This window comes from Cardiocondyla obscurior, linkage group LG24, assembly GCF_019399895.1.
Source record: "Cardiocondyla obscurior isolate alpha-2009 linkage group LG24, Cobs3.1, whole genome shotgun sequence".
In the NCBI taxonomy this organism is placed as follows: Eukaryota; Metazoa; Arthropoda; class Insecta; order Hymenoptera; family Formicidae; genus Cardiocondyla; species Cardiocondyla obscurior.
Window position 1 is genome coordinate 1682184 of NC_091887.1, and position 22988 is coordinate 1705171.

A 22988-nucleotide genomic window follows, 5' to 3' on the forward strand; every position below is an offset into this window, starting at 1 on the left:
GATAAATGGGGAATTATACGGCAATTCGTTTGAGAGAGAAAGGTACGTCGGTTGCGGTATTGTTGAAAAACGCACTTCGCCTTTGCAAATTTTATTTTTATGATATGATCGTGATATATCAGAATATTACTCAGAAGTAATACAATAAGATTTGCTCATCTTCAATCTAATAACCTAAATATAAAAAATGTATTCTATTTTATTTAAAAAATTAAATCGAGAGAAAATCTAAACGTCGCTCTTTTATTCGACTACGTTTGCAAGGTTCTTTATCGAATCAATGATAAACTTTATGAGATTCGTTTCTCGAAAGAAAATGTGCGTTCTCTCGGTAATGGGAAAAATTCGGGGCCATAAATGTCGAGAAATCGTGACAGATCGAGGCGCGCGTCGAGCGATTCTAAACGATCACCGACCATTGTAAACACGATACAGTTCGCGTTTCATGATTACGCGTTCGGACTCGGTCAATCGCGCGGAAAACGCGTTGTGCCCATCGACGAGAGCGTCGGCCGATGATATCACCCGACGCGGTAATCGCGTCACGCGTATCTTTCGCTGGGGCTCGCCGAAGAGACGCGCCGACAATTTCTCGGCAATTGAGCAAGTACGCCCGGCGCGCAATTAATAACGCGGCATCGCGAGATAGTGGCCCGGATAAAACCGTGCTTACGTTATCAAGCCTTCCCGACACCGGAGAGTTTTAAACGATCGCGATAGCGACGGCGCGGAAAGCGCATCTCGCCTTCGCGCTATCCGCAACTTCGCCGCGCGTTAAGTACGAACGGCACACGGACGCGCGTCACGCGTCGGCTCTTTGCGTCAGTCGTCTCGCCGCTTCATCGCGCACACGCTTCAATCGCGTCCTCGGCAGAGTTCTAAAAAGATTCGCGCGTGAACCTCCGCCAGCGCGGCCGCCGAAGGACCTGTCGAAGTCTGCGACGCGCGCTCGACGCGTCGGGGGATCTTTTTAGGGCTCGCGAACGTTTACCGGAATCTACCGCATGGGGGGAGAATCTACGCCACTGGTTGCTTCCGCGAGATAACTAATTCTCGTCACGTAAGTCCCTGTGCGTGGCACACGTCACATTCCGGAATGGGCTGCGTCGGACGAGCGACATTCAGCTGATTACTCCCTGACTGGCGCGCGACGTTCTAGACTTTCGGGCACGCCGATTTATTTCGCGGCAACGCCCCGCCAAGCGTTCGCATTTATATTTCTCTGAATTTTAATCCCCCCCCTTCCTCTCTCCCCCGCGCAATTAATCGGTCATAACATTTTCGTGATAAATTCGTTGCGTAAATAATTAACTCGGCAATCGGCGCGTTTACCCGCGCGTAGCGCCCGCGCTCCGTCAAAATAGGTTCCCTTTGTGAACAAACGTGAATTGTACGCCGAAGCGAAACGGTATATTTCGAAATTGTGTAAATAGCACGTAGAGCCCGCGCCCGAAACACGGATTCATATCGGGCGGCGGCTACACCGCCGTTGAATAATTCTATCACTTTAATTACCGAAGTTTATAGCGCAAATCAGCGCGATGGGGAATAATTGAATCCGACGAAAGGGCGAGGGGGAGGGGGGGGGAGGGCGCGCGGCCGGGGCGGGCGCGGCCGAGTACGCCAGTATTCGCAACGTGCAACATGACTCGGCGGCGCTTTTCTTCGATGATGTACGGGGTTAGGCGGATTGTTGTAAATATAGCGCACGTCCGACAGTGACTAAAGGCGAGAACATCAATCAGCAGTCGCGAGGAGCCATTGTGCCCCCACGAGGCCGATAATAAATAGCACCTTCCGTTCTCGCCGGTTATAATTCCTCTTCCCGATCGCTCTCTCGTGTCTTGTCTCTCTTGTCGGGGGTGCCTTTTTCTTCATTTTTTCCCCCCCCCCTTCCCTCCTCACGTTACCTCGGCGTACACGCGCCCTCGGTACGTAGCCTGTGCCGCGAACAGGTGTCTAACTACCAACTGCCGTTCCTACCTACATCTATAGAGCAACCCCCAGCCGAGTACCTTTATTGTAGCTTTATTGTACTTCTTGCTTCCTGCAGATCGCTCGAATCCGTACAATTACACGTGAACTGCGACCGTAGGATAGTACCCGCAACTCGCCTGTCTATCGATTAACCATTAGCGAAATTAATGGCGCCCGTAGACAATAGAATAGCGCTATAAAGCTTAAGAAAGCGAATTAGATACGAGACACCGGTGCAGATTGCGCTAGTCGCGACGCGTGTTTATGTCCAGGTATACGTGATCCGCTTTTCAATAAAACAACGACAAAAAAAAAAAGATAATGCCAACCCGAAGAGCTCCGCCACTTCAATTTATCTCGCTCGGCGACATATGCAGAAGTCAATTCGAAACCATTTCGTTAACGAGAAATTCTCTCGATAATTTTTTTCTTTCTCTCTCTCTCTCTCTCCTCTCCTACCCTCTTCGTCGCCCACCCTCATAGCGTCGGAGAATACATCAGCTAAACGTGACGACCTGCCAGCAAATTACATGTTTCCAGAAATTACATCTCGACAGCGAGATATTCGGTCGACTCGCTCAGCCACTCATTTTGTAATGGACAGAATGTTAAACAAGCGAGATGACGGCGCTCGCTGGGAAAGCTACACTTGACTATTTTATGCGCCGCGCTCTCCCGCCTCCTCGAGAGAGCACTCTCTCGCATGCGCTTTCTACTTCAGTTTCAAACTTTAATTAAAAAGGTGGAGTCGCAATAAGGTCCTTGTACCTCCTGGGCCGAGGCCCTTACGTTACGCCGTTTCCCGCGAAACCGCCGTCTCGACCCCGGCCGTCAACCGGCGGGGGCATCTCGTGTCCGAGAGGAAGCTATTTTAATTTCATTCACGGGGAAATAAACAGAACAATGAAATTAACGGGCGAGCCGCGCCACGTTCGCGCGTGCCTCTAATGTGCAGCCGAACTATATACATTTCCGGTACAAACGGCACTCCCTTGGCAACGGTTCATTTTCGGGTGGATACGGTAAATACGGGTGCAACCGCAATGGAAAGGTACAAAAAGTACCGGGCGATTAAAAATCAACGCGCCGGCGCCACGTTTTTTTTCTTTCCCTATTTTTTTTTTTTTCTTTTCATCTTGCGCGCGTCGCTTGATTAAAATTAATTGCTGCGTTTTTAATTACGAAATGAAATGTAAACATTAGAACGGACGGTTTTCAGCGGGTGGGAGAGGAGCCTTTATTTCGTTTCGCGATATCTACTTCGTTCTATGCCGTTTTTATTGAAAAGGGGTAAGACTTTTTTTTTTCCTTCCCTTCTTTTCTTTTCTTTTAATGTAATTTTGTTAAATATCCCGATGGTAATATAATACACGAAATTACTTTAGCGTCATCGGTCCACAAAAGCTAGCTTTAACGAAAACTCGAAAAATTCTGCGGTAAGTCTTTTCGGTCGAAGGGAAGCCGACTCACTCGAGTGAATGTTCAGCAAACCGCGGGATTGAGGTGGCTGTTACCAAGGTGCACCCGATCTTTGATTAAGAATTCAAGCGGAATAAGTTGAGTTCCTGATAAAAGCTGGCCGAATTTTCAACGATTCGATATACACTCCACCGTCGAAAAACTGTCCCGCGCGAATTAACGTTAACCATTTCATACGTAATAACACAAATTCATTATCGTAATTAGAATTTATAAAAGCTGTGTAAAATATAAAATTTAATTAAAAATAAAAAATAAAAAAAAAAATGAATAAAAAAAGAAAAAATGTAGAGTCGGAAAATCAATATGTTATTTAAACGTCGAAATTATTTCGCGTTTGACGTATTCCACGTACGAATTCAATTTAATATTTCTGATATTCATTAAATTTATTGAGAGAGTTATAATATAGTATCTATTTATACGACGTTCATATCTTAATTATTCTTTCGCAATTTTAATTGCACCTCGCTAAAAATAATAATTCGCTCGAAATGATAATAGGTGCCCGTAGTATCTTCGTAAAGCTTGAAAAAAAAATTTTTTTCCCATTCGAATAATTAATCCTTTCAATATTATTTCGTTGCTGACTTGTTTGGTAACTACTCGAGGAACGATTCGCGGGCAAAAACTATTCCAACTAGTCATTAGCGATTGTGTATCTGCGCAATTATTAAGCCGGCTCGCCGGGAATGGCGACTTTAGATAGATCATTGTCGGCACGTAATCGCAATCACTCGCAATTCACCGCGGCACTCGATGAGCCGCATCGCGGCGTCATACCGGTCATATCGAAACTTAATCTAATCTCACGCCTAGGAAATATTTATCGCATAATCAACCGCCGGGCCGGGTCGTCAAGTGCCATTGCGTGCACGCCGCATCGTCACGTCGAAGCGATTCATACAGCTCGTGTAATGAATAATCGACTCGTTTCGCATGCGATCACATTCGCGTGATTACGTTCTCATTTTCTGCTCGATATCATCGGTACGCCGTGCGATTAAAGTATCGATTACCGGGCGGGCTACAACCGGAACAAAGTTGCCGCGTCCGTCTTTATTTCGCTTCGCGAGAGTAAAATTTTGCGACTTGTCTCGAGGACCACTACTGGCTTTCCGCTTCGTACAATCACGCGTTTATTTTACGGTTTAAATACGATCTCGTTAATAATACATAAGTATCCGCGGCGTAGTTTCTCCTTTCTTTTTTTTCTTTTTCTTTCACGCCCGTCCAGAAGTGATACCGATATCTAATTTCCTGTGGAAAATTACGTTCAGCGTAACGCTCCGAGATAATTCCACTCACGTTTAGAGAACTATTTCAATTACGCGAGGTGTTTATATATCTACGTTTACGATAATGTTACATTTTCTATAGTTTTATCTTTTCGTTCTATAAAATCTGCATGCCGTTCGCGTTTCGCTGTATTTATACGCGCCGCAACAATTTTGCATAGGCAGGTTATAAAAGCGCGGGCGATAGTCAGCGCCGGCCGCACAACGGAATGGCCGGTTAATCCGAATCCGCGAGGGCCTATTCGTCGCGCGAGATTAGCGGCCCACGTTAGTGATTAGGCGAAAGCCGTTTGCTCCGGTTAATCTCCCACGAGGCTGCCCGTATTCGCGAGCTACCTTCCGGATAATCTGACAAGCGCTCGCGCATTCGTTCGTCACGGTTTATCGCCGCCGATCTCGTCTCCCCGGGGCTGCCTCGAGTTGTCGTTCAAGTTCGAAGGAGCGCAATGCTGCGCCGCACAGCTCGCGGGACAAGTAAAGCGATTCGTTCCACCAATATAAAAGCAACTCAGCCAGGTAATAGCGTGGCGTTACGTACGTTTAAACCGGTGCCTCGCCATCGTCACTCCTCAGAGTTGCGCACCGCTAAGTTTCGTTGGGAAAGCGCCGTCATGAATAAAATCCGAAAGAAGAAGAAGAAAAAAAAAAAGAAAAAAGAGAAAAAGAAAAAAAAAAATACGCCGCGTTAAATGCTGTTCCATTAAATTTCCCTCGTTGCATATTGCTATTTAACTGGGATTGACAGATCGCGTATCCTAATGTGACAAACCCAGTACTCGCGACGTACCGTCGCACCGCTAAATTGATATTTATCAGATTTAATCCCTCGCTATAAATCGCGAACCGGTACCGCACGTGTCCGCCCTCTTTGGCGTCGTTAGCGCGTACATAATGGGACCGTTTCCTCGGCATTTATTCGTTACGAAAATATACGAGCGCGCGCGTGGTTAGCGCATTACGAAAGCGCGGGTCCGTAAGGATTTCGTCATCGTAGAAAGCGTTCGGCGACCGCGTGTAGGTGCAAACTTTCAGTAACAAGTAGCGGCTGCTCAGGACGACACGCTCGCAGGACTTAGCTGACCGTGTTCGTGGCGCAAGGGGCAGTGTCGCTCGGGCGCTCTGCGTATCTCGGATATTTTGTCTCAATTAATCTCAACGTGGAAATACGGAGCTACGTGTCGTTAAGAAACACGCGGGCTCGGCTACGTTATATAAAATAACCCCCGCCGACGAAATAACGTGTAGCGGATAATTAATTTCTGTAGACAGTTACTCTGTCTCGAGAACGATGAAACTCTCCTACCGCTCTTCCTCCTTCGTCTTCCCTCTTTCTATTTCTTTAAAGTTTGTAAAGTTTTTTTTTTTTTTTTATTCCCCTCCGAGAAAATACGGTTTATATCCGTGATACATTTTTACTTTTCGATATTGAAAAAAGCAATTTTCTTAAATGTACAATAACTTCGTATAACTTAGGTCTTTTCTAATTTAAAAAAAAAATAAAAAAGAAAAAAAAAAAATAAGTATGACGCCAAACGGTTGCTTATACGGGCGCCTTTGTCGACGTAATTACGTATACGATAATTTCCCGCAGAACGCATTTTCCCACATAGCCGTCGACAAATCACGCGACGATAAAGCGTGCGTGAATTTATCTTCATTACCAAGCGACAGCCCGGTCGTAAACATAATCAGAAAGTTCGTTTAAAGCGCGCATAATATATTTATAGCTAAAACGATAGCGTATTATGAATGCGTATTATGAATGTACAAAATGCTTATACAGCGTCATCACGAAAATACCTCCGCAAATTTCCGTAATGCAATAATTCGATTTAATTCACGATTCTCCCTGGAAAATAGTCAAAATCGATTTTCCTAATTTTAAGCCGCGCCCTCAGACTTCTCAAATACCGCGCCGTAAACGCTTTGAATAATTGAGTCACTTGGACATTTTTAAAATTATATCGCGATCTCGAGAATCTTTAGAAAAAGCCTGAAACAGGAGGTTACGAATCCCTCTTTCGCGCAGCAAGTAATAAAAAAGACATAAAAAAGAATTAAAAAAAAAACTAATATTGATTTCAACAGATCTCAAAAGTTGGTGCGATATGTTACAGAAAGATTCTTCCACAAATCTCGCAAATAGGAACGCGCATCGATGAAAAATGAATATTCATCTTCATTATTACGAAGCAGTTCACACGTAAAGTTAACCGGGAAGTTTACTCTAAACGCGCCTTACATATATCAGCGATAGATTATGAAAGTGCATATCCATCCTGTACGGAAGCTGCATCGGAAGTCTGGGAGCGCAAACTTCCGAAGCGTGATAACTCAGCGTAATTTAATAGCATATTGTAGTGTGGAAAAGTCTTTCGCGTATTTTCCCCTGCGCATTATAATAATACAACATATTATTCGATCCCGTAACTTACGCGCACAATAGCTCGCGAATGTAACAGAGCGAAGAGAAATTTATGAAAAGAGTTAATAATTATTTAAGTATCTTGAACTTTTCAATCAGACCAAAAAGAAGTTATTAAATTTGCGTTACAAAAATAACGTCGCTTTTCTTTTTTTATATACATTAATCCATTATATACGTTTCGAGAAAATTAATTATCTATACGTATAAACTTATTCTGTGTTTTATTGAGTTTAATGGAATATAAAAAATTCTTTTTCTAAAATAGTTAAACTTTTATCACGACCGCGTGAAAAATGAGAAAACTGTCCGTCGTGAAATAATACGGTAGACGTACTTGGATAATGAGCACGGTGAAATGTACGAGTTTATCAAAGCCATTAGCTTGCTTAGACAAGATGAGGAAGTCAGAGCGCCGGATGTACGATACGTTTCACCTGGCGTATTACGAAAGAGCGTTCCTTGCAACCTGCATTGCCGTAGGAAGTGCTACGCTAGACGCGAACGGATGCTAACTTCCGAACGGAGGATAACCGACTACCGGGATAGTTTCTTTCGGGAACCGCGTGAAATCGCGCGCGATCAGCGGGATCTCTGTGTAACGCGTGTGTATATGTGCGCCCGCCCGTGGTACACCCGAGGGCAAACAGGAAGCGGTTCCCTGCAGGACCAGTCCGCCGTTGGTTCGCACCACTATCTGTCCACGACAGCACGGCGCAAACATTTGTTCAGGACAGAGAGAGAGAGAGAGAAAGAGAGAGAGAGGGACATAGGGGGAAAGACGGGAGGAAAAGCGAAGGTAGGCGGAGGTGCGAGTGGCGATACGATATCGGTAATAAGATAACGACTGTCCGGTGAACTGCACCCGGTCTCTCTTCTCCCGACTACTACCCGGTTGTTTCAATGCCTGTTTCTTCTTCCTCCCCCCTCGCCCCTATCGCGCCTGTGACCCCTCTCTTTGTTCTTCTCAACCCGGCGGTCTCGCTGTATATACTCTTTGTACTCCGTTCTTCCTCTTTGAAATAGCCGGAGCTTCTGCAAGAGCCGCCCGGCCGCGCATTCGTTCGAACTTCCTCTATTGAGAATCCTCGGGGCTTCGCCCCAGGTTCTCCAACTTGACCTTTCAGAGCGCCGGATGTTTCTATATCGGTTAGTTAGCGGTTGAATTTTTGCCGAACAACAATCACGGGAGGGGGCCCCATTAAAGTCGACGGAACAAAGTGCTCTTTCGAGAGCGCGGTAGCCGTCGGAGTGATTAGTGATCGGAGATCAAGCTCGGGAGCCATTTCTTCCGCCTCTTAAGCGCCTCATCGATTACTCCCGTCGACGCTTAACCGCCTCGATGCATTCCGGGGTCTGAATTCGGAGATATCCGGAACGATATTACGCGCGACGCCGGTTTTACGGATCAGAAAGAACGCGCGCGTGTTATCCGGATGAATCGCGAGCGCGTCGAAAGAGCGGGCCACCCTCTCCTCGATTCAAGTCCGTAATGCCGAAACGACGTCAAGCCAACGACGATTACGGCACTCTTAGTCGAGATCCTTCCGAAATCGCGATCCTCAAAAACGGTCTATATCGGCCTTCTTATGATTCTCATAATGGAGCCTGTCTCTCGAAAGAAGTGATCCTTCGCTCCCTATCCTCTCTATCCGATGTCCACAAAGCGCCGATAGCGAAAGAAAAAGAGGGATGGCAAGGAAAAGACGGGCGAAGAATATACCACGTACTCGACGGTCGTTTTATCCGGCCTACGTAATGCCGGCGGACAAAAGGAGGAAAGAAGCCTCCCCCCGCCTCACCCCTCGTTCTTACGCACAAGGCGCGCATTGTGCGGTCCGCATTATTGGACGACGCGCGGTACCAAATCCACGCGGGTGATCCGAAGAGGGTAATAAAAAACAACCGTACGTTCTCGCGCTCCGCGACGAGCGGTCGGGCGGCGGAGCTTGTCCGCCGGGGTACACGCGCGGGCGCGTGTGCGTGCGTGCGCGCGACACGGAACACGATTAGAAGAAAGGACGGGGAAATGGGAGTCCGGCGGGTCACCGGTACGACGAAAGTCGGCGCGGGGTGTCGGGCAGGATCGACGGAGAGAGAATCGCGAGGCCGAGCGGCAACCCCATTCCGAACGGTGTGAGAGTCGAGCATGTGGCAATAAACAATTTGTTACGTCGAGAGGGTCGAAGCCTGCAACAGCATACGCTCTCGCGCATTCTCTCGCCGTTCCTCTCCCATCGTCTTCGTGTCTTGCTTCCTCTCTTTCTCGCTCACCCTCCCCCTTTCTCCCCCCTGTCTTTCTCTTTCTATCCTAACTCGCTCGTCGACTATCCGTTTTCTCCCTTTCTCGCCCTTCGGGCCATCCCCTCGGCGCCTCGCTCGTTCACGCACGACGTTACTCCACCGCCGTAGCTGCGGAGCGACGTAACAATCAATAGCGGCGCGTCACGTTGTTTTCTACGCTACCTCCGTCCACGCCACACACGCGATCGTTAACCTCTCGATTATCGTAGTGACGACCGCGACCATTCGCCATCCCTCTATCCACGGCCGTGCCGCGTAAACGACAGCATCGTTATACCGCGAGCGTATCGCTGATCTATCGATGATGTAATAGTTTTAAAAACGACAGACACCACTACAGGATTGAAGATATATGCGAAGCTCTCCCGGCTGTTATCGCGTTCTTCGATTGGCCGATACTACGTTGAAAAAGCGATTTCACGCGTGTTATTCTAAAACATGCGGCAGCCTTCATCGACGTTTCCCCTTCGCGCATTCATTTTACGATTGTGAAAACAAAAAGCGGAAATTAACAAGTCTTTAAATCTCACGAAAATGCAAATTTCTAGACGGATTACATATCCTTTACTTTGCGATTATTATAACAATTGTACGTCGAACAAGAATAAAAAGTCACGTGAAAGAAAATAATATTCTGAGATTCTACTTTTTTTTTGTCTCCTTTCTTTCTTTTTTTCTTTTTCCTTTTAGAAATTTAATGTTTACTTGAAAGGTCGAGGAAAATGTTTAACGTCACGACACACAGCCTGCGACTGCCGAGTTTAAATAACTCTTGTTTCAAAGTATTCTCTTGTTTAATTACGCGAAATGTTCACTCGTAACTGGCACGGTGATAGAAAAGCATCGCGGGAGTTAACGAGAATCGAAGCCGGAGCAAGATACGCCCGGGAATATATACGAATACCCGCGAAACGAGAAAACCCCGGAAAAAGGCTGGGAGCTTTTTTCCCTCTCGCTGCGTAGCGCCCGTCCGCCGACATTATACGCACGTAAACGATAACGGAGGGGTTCCGGGAGGGCAGGGGAGAGGGTACGCAGAATAAAATGAGATCGCATTATATGCACTCGCGAAGAGAAGCTGGAGGAGAGCCCCGGAGTCTCTCGGTTGCGCTTGCATGTGAATCATACGGCCACCGATGCGCGCACACCGCGCAAAAGTGTTTTACAACACGCGTGCACGTACGAGGATGCCCCTTGGCGTATCCGCGTCGCGTTTCCCGTTCGTGCGTCACCGACACAGAGATACGTTCTTTTGCCCCTTTGAAGGAGATACACGCGCGCGGGCGCGCTCGCGTTCGCCAATGTGCTCTTTTTACGGGAGAAACAAACGCGAATTCCGTTTTTGATGCGCACTGGCGCAGAAGTATTTTATAATGTCGGCGAAGATACACGGCGTATATACTCGCTTTGCTGTAAAACGGATTTTAACGTGCGCCGTCCTTTTCTACCTTTGCGCGAGAGTCGACCCGGCCACCCGACGTTGATCGCCCGACGTTGACGTTCTCGTTTTGCAAATCGTTCGTGGATCCCCGCGTATTTATCTATCCGCCCCGCCTGGATCCCACGTCGACTTTTTTATACGAAAACTATGCGGAAACGAGAGCGGCGATGACGGTTATTCCCGAGCGCGGGCCGCTTTATTCCCGCGCGGCGGAGATGTATGTTACTCGTATGTGCAAGGCCGCGTGTTGCATACGGGGTGTTTTATACGTCGGGGGATCGGGTTTCGTTTTTAATATGATGTACATCCCTCCCGAATATTTTTCATTAAAGCCGTCCGATAATTACATATTTGTATATATATGTATGCGCGTCTCAATAAAAATCAAACGAGAATAAAAATATGAGTTCATAATTGGACACTTTTTTCGAGCGTCAACGCTTTTTCGATCGTCACGGCTTCGACGTGACCAAGTAAAAGAAATTTTCCTAGCGCGCGCTATCGCTACATCGCCCTGTTTTTATTTTTCTTTTATCGTCTAGCATGTTTCGCTGCATTTAAATATTAATAAAGTAAAATACAAAATAGTCCAATATATTTCCTTAGCGCTGGCGCATCTCGTCCGAAAGCAACTTTCAAAGGTACTTTTAATCATTCGCAGTCAAAAGCGAACCGTACGAAATTGTATATATCACTTGTAACAAGTTTATACTTAAAAAGTATAACGGCGTATTTATACGAATTAAAAAATTTTATTTAAAACTTATCCTTGCGTGCTCGGTGATAAAGTTGAAATTATATCTTTTATACTTTTTCATATTTTTGTTTTATTTCTTTTTTTTTTTTTTGTCAAGAGCGAGTCTTTAAAACATTTAATAAACGATTGACGCGGGCTCAAATAAAAACCTATTGTACTTCCCGTGCCTTTCTACCTAAGTTCTCTCGGCGCGCCTTGCAAAACTGTTCACCCCGTCGCGTGAAAACCCGTTTCGCCGGCACCGTCACCAATCCACGTCGGGGATTTCCGCTAAAACCTTCGTTTCTAGCTCGTTTCCACAAACTCCGGGCGCCGTAGTGACTGACGCGTTTGTCGGCTCGCGGCGATGGAAACCAACGACAAGCGCGGTAACCAAACTCCATTAATCAAGCGGCATTCGTCGCTTAATGAAAAGGCCAAATATCGCCCACCGTGAATGAAAGATAGCCGCTCGCGGAAACGATTCAAACTGTCGACGTAAACTGCCAAAGCGGGCAACGTGCAAATTTCGCCGCGAGAGTGGGCGGACGTATTGGATTCCGCGTGCCGCGGCCAAGCAAATATCGCTATCGCATTCAATAACCGTTGTTGTCATAAAAAATATCCCGGGCGGTAAGAATACGCGTCGTAAGAACGATATTTTTCCACAGAACCGGTAACAATCCTAGCGCCACGAAAATACCCAGCCGCGTTTTTGCGAAAGCTACGCGAAGCTCGATGATGGCTACTTTTTAAAATTAAAACTAATAAAAAAAAAGAAAAAAGAAAATAGAGGGGAAAAGCTAAAACAATTTTCGTTATCACGAGATGACCTAATACGCGGAGATACGAGTGAAATTTTTTTAGTATCGGTCGTGTTAACCACTTTTCTTACAAGTTACGCGCCGATGTAAAAACTTAGTTTTCCCGGTACGTAATAATAGGCAAGGAAGGCCCAGCCGTATCTTGGGTTCTATTAAAAAACTTGATGCCGAACTATTCTAATAAAATACAGATTGCATGTCGAACGGCCGGGTGCACGAGTATATCCGATTCTTTTGACATACACCCGGCGTTAGTAGATAAAGAATTGCAAGATTAAAAAAAAAAAAATTAAAAAGATTTAAAACCGAATATTGCAACGAAGACATATTAATTGCTGTATTCAAAACGATGATGCGCATATGAACGTAGAGCGGAAGAATTAAAGGAAGCTTTGTTCGATGTGAATATAAGCAAAAAATGAATATAATCGCGATCGTTGTAACAATAATTATAACAAGATAATAATAATATGATCAGTAATAATAATTATCATTGAAATAATTAGAGATAGGTGTGATACGCGATATTAATCCTCGTTGAATACGACAAAAAGATAGATTCACGCGAAGAGAGAGAGAGGAAGAGAGAATGCACAGGTATTTATATTAAATTGTATAACAATTTGCATTTCAAATAAAGGGTTTATCAACAATATCATTGAGCCCGCAGGATTCAGATTCTATTTTAAAAGATGTGGAGATTTAAATTGTTATTACTTTTTCACGATGCTTATTAATTCCCACCCGAGGTTTATTTCGTGTCGTTAAAATAAGTGTCAGATATCAAAAGGGGAAAGATAAAAAAAAAAAAAAAAAAAAAAAAAAGTGATACCTCAGTATCGCGCTAATTCGTCCTCCAGCTTGATTTATTTCGCCCCGCGAGATAATAATTTTTTTTAATTACTTTACTACTTTATTACTTTATAATTTTTAATTTTCGTATGCAATATGCATTATTCTAAAACGAATTGTAAAAAAAAAGACTTGTGACTCACCGGTCTGATGCGCAACAGCGGAGTTTATATTACTGCTACCGATGACACTGTAACATAAAATAAAAAATAATATAATATAAATGTAAAAGTGTGAAAAATAATATCCGACGTTAAAAAGAGGAAAAGAAAAAAAATAAAGAAGCGAAATTATACGCGATTTTTAATTACTTATCAATTAAATAATTAAAAAATAAATATATTAATTATCTAAATGGCAGGGTTATTAATTTTAAATAAGAAGGAAATGATGCTTACCACGGGGTTGCTCCGCTGGTGCCTGATGCCTTTCCGAGGCCGCCTCCTCCTCTCAGAACAGTCAAGGTCCCTCACACATGCACCCACAAGACACTCGCGGTGAACGCGGAAATTAAGAATCGCGCGACACTACTTTACGCTGCTCGCGAAATAAATCCGACGAACCGGCTGCGGTTCGTGTATTCGACAACGGCGAATATCGGCACTCCGCGTGGGGCTTCTCCTCGGATATTCATCTGAAACAGAAACCAAGTTTTACGTTGTAGTTAATATTCTCACAACGTGCAGCCCGCCCACCGCGATGTGAGCGTTAACTATAAAGCGAATCACTTTGCAACGCGAAGTCGAGCGACGGGCAAAGAGTTAAATGTCGTAAGTAATTCGGGAGAAGTTACTCGTTGCGTGGATCTTCTATGTATATGTACGTACCGCTTATCGATCACGCGAGATGCAGAGACTTGCGTCGGCTAGCCATTCACGGTTATTAAATGATGTTAATTGTTGCCGCGTATTAGCCCGTCTAACTACGTGTTCCTGACCGGCAGTCATATTGCTCAAAGTAACCGCGTGAGCATTGCGCGATGTATACGTGTATCGCTCGCGCGGCGACCTTCACTCAGCCCTCGTCCGCTACACACCTGTACCGCGTGGCGCAATGAAATTTTCCCCAAATATTCTATTCGCTATTACCCCGACGTAGCACGAGCATCGAACTGCTCGACATGTCGCGTCGCTCGCCGAAAAGTCTCACTTCTATCGAGCTCCGTGAAAGATTAACTTTCATTATTCTACGATAATTCTGCTGGCTACACATGGAATTTTCCGGCCGGCGGAAAGTCTGCTAGCAGCACGAAATGCTCATTTATGCCTAGATTATCGAAGAGTTTGGTCAAAGAGGATCTCTAGCCATCGACTGATAACTAATTGTAAGGTAATTCCCCCCTGGGGGGAAATGCGAATGTATAATTAACGCGTAAAGGCCTAATGGAAACTTACTAGAGACGGATACTGTTCGCCGAGGTTCTCCGTGGATGAGAGGAGTTGGATGAAAGGTGATTCGTGCCGGGATACGTTTCCTTACATCGAACATGTGTATCACTTCCGCTACGCACACTGTGTCGCGAGCACGTGCTGCGTACTCAGTCGCAAGAGAGGAAATGATGGTGGGGAGAGGAAGCGGCAGCTCGCTAGCGGCTCGCTCGCACGTGCCCCCACTCCTCCGCGCCTAGTCTCCCCCACCCCAACGACCGCGTTAATAATTTTTAGCATACATATTTTTTGGCACGGCCTCGCTACCGCTCGCTCAACTGCTGAGGAATGTGGGAGTAAATAAATACCGTCAACGTTAGGCCGAGCGCCGGCCTTATTTACGTCCCGATCCGGTTGCGAAATTTAACGCGTTGTAGGACATACATGGCAAATATCATTACCAATATTCGATCGAACGTATATTCACGAGATTGTAACCGGGACAGAACAGAGCTCGGTAATTGCCGATTTAATATGTAGATTATTTCCAATTTTTTATCCGACCTAAAGAAATTAATGCAATTGATAATCTGAATGTATTATGAATATTAATTTAAAGGAAATGTATTTAATTTCCGTGTGAAACGCGTACACGAATAGTTTTAAACCAGGATTTTTTTTTATCTGTAATATCTAGTTATTGTATAAAAAAAAAAAAAATAGACAATTGAAACTAATTGCCGTACTGTAATCTGTACGAAAAATTATTAACCAAGTAAATGAATGTATTATATTCGCGTGGCCAAAGAACGTTACTGTAAAAAAAATGATTAAAAAATTAATTTTGTACCGGTGGCAATATATAAAAAATATAAAATAAAATAAAATAGAAAAAGAAAAAAACGTATGCTTTTTAATTCTAATTCATCACGCGCAGAAATATAATATATCGATGCATTCCGATACGATACGTTGCGCTGCGTGCTAATTGTGCAATTAAACCGCGATTTAAATTCAATTCCTCTTGGCTCTTAATTCGGCGTTTACCGCGCGGCGTGTACCGATGTATCGCGATACTTCGGACAAGCGGATATCGCGCGTTAATTAAAATTCGATGTACGCCCCGGGTTTTCGTACGAATGGAGCAAAAATTCCGCGCGACACTCGCGCGTCGCATTTAAAATTCCACCGGCGACTATTCGCGGGATATCTTACCAGCGTCGCGGGATCGCAAAATCGCCCTTCATATACATAAACGCGGCCCCGCCATATGCATATGCACATGAACTGCGCCGATATGTGCCCGTGACACGTGCACGTCCTCGTCCTCGTCGTTGTCGTCGTTGGGAATCAATTAGCCCCGACATGCACCGGTACCTCTTGGGATACGTGTAACACCTACCCTGCCATGCGCACGTAACACTTTTCGGCATTTAACACCAGACGGCATACACAAACGTGCCGGGCGCGTTTATAGAAGTTATTTTACTACTCCCTCGCACACCCGAGTGCCGCCCTCCCCCGATAATAGGATAATATACCCGGGTCCTAGAATTAAGCGCAGTAAATCTCGGCGATCGCGCCGGGGCAAGTTCCGATCTTAATTAGCGAGATAATGAGCCGGAAAACTCGAAATAACAACTTTTCGATAATACGCCGACGCGACGCTGCTAAATACTATTTATTATATTTCAACGAATTAATGTCCCGCCGGTTTGCGCCCGCGCGTCATAAAATATATCCCGGCCTCCAGCATTTATTTGTACACCGGGCAAAATAAGCGTTAAATACAGATACTAGTTACGTTATCCAGGTAGTAAATATATCGTCGATCAATAAGCATACGCGATGATACATCTAAATGCACTCGTTGCTTAATATCAGCAATTCTAACTCCATTATCGTTGCGCCTACAAAATGCAATTGCGCTCCGGACGTGTTTGGATTATAATTTAACATAATCAAGCCCATTCGATAAGCACTTAAAAAAGACACGTATATTTCTGCCGAGCGCGCCGACATATTATTATTATTTTCAATGAAGGAGAAAAAAAAAAGAACATCCGGATAATCGTTGCTTTTACAGCCGCGTGGTTTTTCTTTTATTCAATTTGTTTTTTTTTTTTTTCTCTCTCCGCATTTTTGTTAATACCAGCCCGGCTAATCAGACCTCGAAATGGAATTGCGCTTCGCTATTTTTCAGTTGGAATTTGACGAATGAGCGCGAGCTCGCCAGTGTCACGCGATGCTTTCGGAAGTCCGCGTACACATAAATGGGCTTGTCCGTTCATTCGCGCATTTCCAACGGACGGAATAGCTACGGGCCGGACCGTCCATCGGCCATTCAGCTTCGGGTTTACGCACGTATGCACGTGTAATCCCCGCGGGGGTTTATAGGCCACCATCGCGGCGTACACAGCGTTACATATCTCCGCGGTGATCACCGACACTGGATTCTCGCTCTGTGTCGGGGGGGAGGGGGAGTCTCCCCCGGTCGTCCCTCCGCCATGTCGTTAATTAAAAGCCACCGCGTCCTCGCGGCCGAACCTGACCGACCCGCCGCATTTTTAGTAGCTGTTTCCAGTGCTCAACGACGGGAATATCTCTCGATCACGAAACTTCGCTTTACGATTCTCGCAGTTGAGCGCACCGATAGAGACGTTATCGCGTCCACGCACTCTCTGTTCCTCTCTCGGTTTATTTATAACAGTGTACGGTCGACGTGGAGGAAGAGAGAGCGAAAAAAAAGAAGAAACAAAGAACAAAAAAAAAAAGAGAAACGTAAAGTTCATTACGAAATCGTCGAAATGGCTTAATTCGAAAACGAAATAAAAAAAAAAAAAAAAAAAAAAAAAAAAAATAAAAAAATCTGGACCCGGCTTCCCTCGAACAAAAGCGTGCCGACGAGGTTTCCGCGTGCATCTGGCACGTCCGTGTCGACGTGTGATTTCCGGTTTACACGCGGCCGCGCGCGTGGACCGCGGGCAACTGCATCCCGTGCGCCACGGCGGAGGGTCGCGGCGCGGCAGCGTCGAGGGTCAATATTATCCGGTCCCAAAATCGATCCATAATTATTAAGCAAACACGACGGGACGCGGCGGGCTCCCAAAGCATGCCTGGACAAATATGATTACATCGTTGATGTGAACATTCCGATCAATATAAACTGCATGCGGTGGCATTCTCTACCCAATTAAGCTTGTACGGATCTGCCCGCGCATACATGAAAATCAATCCTCATTGGCCGCGCATCGATGATATCGCCTAATTAGCTCAGAAGCCAGCGGCTGCGTGCAGTGTACGCCCGTTGCATAGCCGCCGGCAAAAACAGCCATCCGCGCACGGCTGTATCCCGGCAGCGTAACTAACGCGCGTGGCTCCTGTGTTTGTAGTCGAGTCTCTCCGCCGGACTTGGGTTATCCAGTTCAATTTTCGCATTGTTGAAAATATTTGCGACTGCAGCACGGGAAAAAAAGGGAGCAATATGTATATACGTACACATGTTCTCTATTACCAAATAAAATACCCAGTCGTATAAAACATTATAAAACCATATACTAGTTTGCATTGTTACGTTACGTGACAGTTTAATGCATGAATTGTTTTATTTTCTTTTTTTTTTTTTTTTTTTTTTTTTTTTTTTTTTGTGTCATTAGGAATGGTTCATTTCTGTTTGCATACGTATATATATATATATATATTTCCTGCGTTCTTGGTTTTATTTAAAATTTATTACGAGTTTGAAATTATATGCTTTGACTCTTATTAGCAATTGTATATCATTATTCTTTTTTTACCCTAAATTATTTCGAGCTACGTGTGGTTTTAATTAATTTATACGAGCGTCAGAGCTACGCGAGTTCTCTGGAACTACTCTACGGCGGACAGACGACAGATGCCACGGCGGTGACTAGAAGTGTTTTCGGATGTATATCGCAATGCTATTCATCGCGATGCCTAATTAACAGTGCCCTGTGGCATTCTGACCCCGGCATTGTGCCGTGCGTCACGGGGGCCCCTTTTGCGGAGACCGCGCACGGCCGGCGAGAATTTAATTAACCTGTTCTGCATTTGATAGCCGGCGAAAACTTCCGGTCGGTGTCTTTTGTGAAAACGGTCGTAATTAATATTCCTTGAAAGCGGCAAAGAGCAGAAGGCTCGGCCGAGAGGAAGGCAAATGCGGGTCGGACTGCAAAACCGTAGGGAGAGTGTCTCGAAAAGGGTCCGCGCCTAGTAGCGCTCTCGTTCGGAGAGGATCAAAAGAGTTATCAAACCGCGAGGTTATCGCTACTGTTCGAAGCGTTTGTCCGAATGAATGCTCCCCAAAAGAAACAGGCACCGCCGGCATATCGCGAGAATTTCCGAAGTGAATTTTTATCGGCCGCGCCACCAAGACATCCGCTACTCATTCGCATGTCTGCATATATCAAATTTATGATAAAAATTATATCATTATCGCGCGACACGCGAGAACACTCGAGCGCGGAGTCGACCTCGAGATGCTAAAAATTAATATCGGTCGGTTGCGTCAAATTGAAAGTTCAACCACTAACGAAGCGAGCGACGTAATTATACAAACGCACTCCCTCCCCCTCGCGAGCTGAAAATATATTCGGCATCGCGACGGGATTATCGAAAAATGCGATATACATTGCACGAAATGGATTGCGACTGATCTAACGTACCTACGAGTTTGCCGTCGTAGAAAATATCGTTGGGCGCGAGCACGATCTTATTACGTTTCCGCCATGAATCCCATCGAGATACGCGACTGAAAGAATAGTGTAAGTCACCGAAGTAAGATAATGGAGAGGAAAAAGCACGGCGGGATATACGGCGGTGAGAAGACAGGGGGAGGACGAGAAGGAGGAGAAGGAGGAGGGGGTGGTGTCGTATACGCGGGCGAAACACGGCAAAGCAATTTCTGTACAACCACGTTTTCTCGTTTCTGCGAAGGGGCCCTTTTCGCGAGGAAGTCGAGGAATTTACATGCACGCTTACACACACGGGAGGCGATGCTCGCGAAAAAGAATGGACTCTCCGTAAATGACCGAGCGATTCGCGATTTGCAATTTGATCTCTTCTTAATTTCGTCCCGCTTTTTCTATATGGCTCGTCTTATCACCGAATTACGCCGTGCCTCGAATACGAATTGTTTGCTTCGTTACGTTTCGCTGCGCTTTAAATAATTAATGCACCGAAACGGTGTCTGATAAAAGAATTTTTTATATTACACAGATGTGGCAACGGCGTTGGTTTAATTAATTATTCAAGTCCACACGCATGTGCATCGCTGTTCGCGTCCTTTGTGCGTTACGAGACGAGTGTACTGCTCCGTCTGCAGTTTTGCGTTATCGTATAGTCGACTATCGTTTCTGAGAACCTAACGAAAGCGTACTGCCGATTTAATGTTAATCGCGCCCGTTAATGATAATCAATGTGATGAGATTTCGCTGATGGGACTTAATACACCGGCCGCTATCGTGATATTATTACTTCATTTTCCCGAGCGAAAGACACTTTTCGTAAAGCGTTCTCCGATCGCGCTGAGTCCGAGAGATTTTTTATCCAAGTGCGCGAATGCCTTTTCTCTCTCTCTCTTTCTTTCGGTCTGCCTGCCATTAACGAAGGAGATTAATTTCACCCGAACGTCATATTTCGTGACAACCAATATCGCGATCCATTTTCAGCTCGATGAAGGGAATCGATATTACAGCGTAAGTAATATGTAAATGACCGCATAAAAATCAATTCGGCCAAAAGGCGCCTCGGATCGCTCCAATTTACGGGATAAAATCGGGCGGAATAATTCAATCGAATAAACCTCGGGATTGTATTAACTGACATAAAGAATATCCTTGTGCAATATTATTACAATCACCGATACGCAATATAATGTTCGCGCTCGTAGATTTATAGTATCACCGTAGCCATTTATCGCGAATTACAGACGCCAATTGACTTTCCGTATATCCGCTTATCGGCTTTATTAATTGCCTGTTAATCAAGCGCACCGGGATAGGGCAAAAAGAAATCGACGTGTCTTTTCAGATTATCGGCGAAGTCGCGTTACGCCTGTCCTCCTTAATAATGCCCCCGGTTATCCATATTCCGTCATTAATTACGTCCATATAAATTAATAATGTGCTTTACGGCTGACCTCATTTCGGTTCTAGGTTGATCCCTATTAAGCGGACGTAATATTCATAAACTCCCATTGGCTGTAATTATGGCGTATACGACATGCATGCACTTTCATTAATAAGACACACGGCTAATGAAGTTATAATGTAATAATAAAGCTTACCGGGATCAATAAAATTATTACGCGGTGTAAATACAAATCGTATGAATTTTTACTTCCCCGTTATTAAATTTCGCGTCCGTTACCACGCAAATTAATTAAATCAATTACGTTAATTAAAACTTAATCTGACCTTTCGAACACGAAGCGGAATTAAGGAGTGACGATATCATTACGCATCGACGGGATACAAAAGGCGAAGCTTTATCGAAGGTGTATCTGTCCACCGGGGGGAGGAAAAAAAATAAAAAAAAAATAAAAGAAAAGAAAAAGAAAAGAAAGGCAAATCCCACGTGTATCGCAATGCGGCCGCGATAAAATAATCTCGAGTACACCAGATACACGCGAGTTGGCTTTTTCCTTCTTATCGCGAGAGCCGAGTTGAGCTGTTTTATCTCGCGAACGGAAGAAGGAAGCAACGAGATAAACCGAAAAAGCGAAGAAGGTGAAGGGAGAAGACGGCAAAAAAAAAAAGAGAAAAGAAAAGAGTATGGAGGGATACGTGTGACAGTCCGATTCGAGCGAAGAATCATGACGTCCCTCGCGAGCGCCCTATGCATATGCATCTCTCCTCCTTGTAACAGAAACGGGACTTTTCGTGGCGAGGGGAAAGGCCAACGACTCTTTACTTATTTATCCCGCGAACTCTCCTTTTCGACGGGCGGAAGGAAGAGGGAAAAGACGCGAGCGTCGCGGAAAATGCGCGTTTCTCGTTGTCCCGTCCCGTTACTGACCCGGAACAATAGGCGAGAGATTTTCCTAACGACGGACGGAGTAATAACGTGGAGAAACGAGCCCGGTTCTGTATCCGCGCGGCAGTCCTCGGGGCCTCGCGGACGCCCCCGTCGCTCGTCTTTCAAACGAGATCCGGCGACGCGACGAGTCTTATCTCTATTGCGGGATCGCTGATTGCTCCCTTCGTTCGTTTAATTCACGATGAATCGCGCGCACGGACGGGAGCGGTTGCCGCACTGCGCCGCCACGTCGGCGAATAAGGCTCGGACGAGCCGCGACATCTTCACGCTGTGAATGCACGGAATAACGAAGCCCGTCGCATCTCTTTGCGCGAAGCGCGAGGCGCGGGCGAACAGCGTCGCGTAACTCGCGACGAATCCAATTCACGGACGGACGATTACGCGAGCGCGCGTAACCCAAGCCGCACTTTAAGAACGAGTTATCGCGCCTAACTTCGATTAATATCCCGCTTGCACTCGCGAACTGATTGCGCCGTCCTTAAATGTTAAAAGCCCCGCGCTGCTACCTCTCGCAATAATTTGACGCAAACGACGTAATTAATTTCAACTTCTATAAACGCGCGAAACGAACAGAGGGTCGCGTTAACCTGATTTTTCTCAAATTTTTTCTTTTTATCAGCGCGAGATGTACAACTTTGAATTTTACCGGAGTCCCCGGAAAGTATTCGAAATAATTCCGAAATTTATTTCAAATTTCTTACGCGTGTCTTTCACGACCGCGATATTTGCAGCTTAGTGGAAAAACATGCTCGCTATTTTATTCCCCATTCTACAATCTAAACTCGGTATGCGGCGGTGTGCGTTGTAGCTTGACCATTTAAATGCATCATTCTTTCACGTAGCATGTTTCTCGGACAGGAAACAGACGTATTCCAAGATACCGTTCTCCAAAGTCGGTGGCGGACGAGATGCCAGTCACAAAAGTCGACGTTTATTCAACAATGTACTTAAATAATTCACACTTTTGACGCGAGTCAGATCGCTCGGTCTAGATACGCACATTTTTGCATACGCGCCTCTCCTTCTCGTGCTTCTAAGAGGTAGATACGGCATTCGCGGCGACGGCGGCGGCTAGCGTACGACACTATCGTGATGTGCGTCGATCCTCGCGCAAAATTTATAGTTAATATACCGCGAAGCACCGGCCGCTGAAAATCACCGAGAACTAAGGGCGAGTCTCATTACTTCCTCCCCCCGCCTTCTCGATCACCACTCCCTGAGCCGGA

The 22988-nt window shown here is 45.5% G+C and overlaps 1 protein-coding gene and 1 long non-coding RNA gene across 2 annotated transcripts in view; one reads left to right on the forward strand and one right to left on the reverse strand.

Moving 5' to 3' along the window:
• Positions 1-14267, reverse strand: part of LOC139111481 (uncharacterized) — a 46833-nt gene extending 32566 nt beyond the window's left edge. The window contains exons 1-2 of the long non-coding RNA XR_011547213.1: positions 13735-14267; positions 13480-13526 (exon numbers count right to left, since the gene is read on the reverse strand). This is a non-coding gene — a long non-coding RNA (uncharacterized lncRNA). The remainder of the gene's footprint in view (positions 1-13479; positions 13527-13734) is intronic.
• LOC139111463 (discoidin domain-containing receptor 2) overlaps positions 1-22988 on the forward strand; it is a 137924-nt gene that overhangs the window by 639 nt on the left and 114297 nt on the right. The gene's annotated exons all lie outside the window — the stretch shown is intronic.